Here is a 2,794-nt window from a genome sequence, read left to right as displayed (position 1 = left end):
GGAACATACAGACTTGTGGGAGACCCAGAAATGCACACACTAGTGAGGTTTATGAAACACTTGGACATGTATTATCTCATTTACATCACAAGAATCCAATGAAGTGGGTATAGCACATGATCTTACACCCAAGGTATAGAAGAGAAACTGAGGCACAGAGAGGTTAAGTGACTTGTCCAAGATCACTCCACTAAGTAGGTAGAGTTGTAACAAGAACCCAGCTCTGCTGACTCCAAACCTAGGGCTCTCTCTGCTGCACTCTAATGTTCTAGAATAACATGCATATTTCCCAGTGTCTGTGATACTGGAGAAATCAGCTCATTAAGAGGGTTAATACCCAGCGATTAGAAGGAGGCATTGATAGCGTCATGGAAGGCAGGCTTTGAAAAGCACCTGTGAACGGTCAGGGAAATATTTTTCTTCTTATTAATTATAATTTTCCATGTACCAAAAAGAATCTGAGGCCACTCTCAACAAAGCATAATGCCATTAAAAAAAAAAGTTAAAAGAACAAGTTATGAAGGGAAAAGAGATGAAAACTCTGTTTCAGAAAATTGAGGGTGAGAAGAGGCAGCACAAATCTTAGCTCTGGTCTTCCTGAGAGACAAGGCAGACTGGGAAGTGACCAAGTTCTTGTTGTTTACAAAAGGAGGCATACTAATTTTAAGTTTAGCATATATTACCACCATTTGTTCTCTAATTTCTGAACCACATAGCAAAAATTGGTGTTCTTGTGGAAAATACTGATTTGCAGGTACAGCATTTACCCACCACCCCCCCCAAAAAGCTGATTTATAATATTTGTAGTCTGTGGCTGATCAGAAGATGTGGAAATTTATAACAACATACTGACTGGCACATGGTTGCCAATATTCATAGTTTGGCATGTCCTGTAAAGGAAAATGGGAGAATTGACATCCAGTTTAGAAAGCTTGTGCAGCAGAGTACTGGAACTATAATTTTGGGGAGAGGATGAGCGAAGAAGTGTTCTCTTCATAAACAGCACACATTTCAAGTTCTTATCTGGGTAAACTGTAGTCATAACGGCACATCGAACACAAGATGGCATTCAACATTATGAGCTCATTTTATCATTCATTCACTCATTCAACAGTTACTGAGTGCCACAGAGTGGGCATTCATGCACTGCCCTTGGGGATGAAGACAGACCAGTAAACAAAACAGACGAAAATCTCTGCCTTCACCAGGCTCTCTGGAGGCAAAGCACAGCATGTTGCACAAATGGAAGAAGGATGCACGCATCTTTACAAGAGAGCTGGAGTTCCCACAGCCACACTATAATCCAAATCAGCCCTCCTGAAAAGGCTCCAGCCTGTGTTACCGCAGCCCTTGAACCAGAGGCTTGGTTTTTGTCACAAAATATCTACAGCATAGGAACAGTTAGGAAAGGTAGGAGCAAAAACCAATCCTAGCCTCCACAACACAGTGTGAGGCCTGGGTCCCACCTCTGGATGGAGGTGGGCTTACCCTCCTGAGGCAGAAGTGACCGTTAAGCACCTCCTTCAGTCTGACAAAATGGTCCCCGTCTGCTCTAGACCGGGCTTTAAGAAGCAGCTGGAAGAAGAAGGGGAGGAAGAAGAGGAAGATAAGCTCCAGCAGGCATAGAAGCTGTTAGACAAAGAAAAAAAGAAAGAGGGGTTTTTAAGACCCATATAGGCATTTTTTCAACCAATATTTATTAAATCTTCACTATACATGCAAGAAGCTAAGTACTGGGTAGCTGGGGGAGGGGGTGGCAGACATGGTACCTGTCCTCATGTCTCTTGCCTTCTAGAAAGAGAGTCAGACACTGAACAACTAATTAATTAACTAATTAAAAGTAGAACAACTACTAGGAAGAACTATTGGAGGCTGTAAGAGCTATAAAAGGGCAAATTAACCTTTGCCAAGGGTGCCAAAGACACCAGAACCCCTTTAGACAACCCCACTCACCATCCCTCCCTCGCCCCTCTCCTCTCTCAGATGCACACATACACACGCACTCATGCACACACAGGTGCACACACGGGCATGCATGGCTATGATGCAGTCTGGCACCTCTAGTCTTCCTCTTTCAAAGAGACTACTTTGGGGCTGGAAATGCTAAGGATGCTGTTCCTCTGATTTTCAGGCTAATAGGCTGCAACCCTGGGAAATCCCATGGCCAACGTTCCTATTCTGAGCAATGATGTAGTCAAGTCTAGACGAAAAAGGAATACTTAGATTGATTACATTCTCAAATGTCTTCTAGATCTTTGAGTTTATGGTTGTGCTTGTTCCTAGTGATACTTAATGAGAATCTACAGGCCTCAAATATGAACTTGCCAGAGAGCACAGAGTTCAAAATGAAAATGACGGCTTTCCTTTGGATCATGTGCTGACCTAGAGCAGCTCAATGTCAGGCATTGAAGTTAAGCTAGACTACGTAAAAATGGAGGATGTAAAAACTAAAATTGAAAAATTAAGCCTTAGAGTCTGCATATACTGAACTTCGACTATCAAATTATATTAATCAATAATGTCAAATTGGACAAAAGCATGAGAAAAACAAGTACGGAACATCATTTTGGACAAAGCACTCTGGTAGGCAGATTTTAAAACTTTTTAGTTATATAAGTACAATATGTTTGTGGTAGATAAAAATTAGAAAATAAAGACAAGTTTATAGAAGAAGATAAAAATATGGCCATTTTTAATAACCAAAACACCTTTCATGGAATGACTATATTGAAGTGTATTTAACCAATTCTCTACTATTGGGCATTTATGTTTTTTTAATCCTTATTACCTCAAA

Source organism: Equus quagga, chromosome 3, assembly GCF_021613505.1.
Source record: "Equus quagga isolate Etosha38 chromosome 3, UCLA_HA_Equagga_1.0, whole genome shotgun sequence".
Lineage (NCBI taxonomy): Eukaryota > Metazoa > Chordata > Mammalia > Perissodactyla > Equidae > Equus > Equus quagga.
This window is presented reverse-complemented; position numbering follows the sequence as displayed.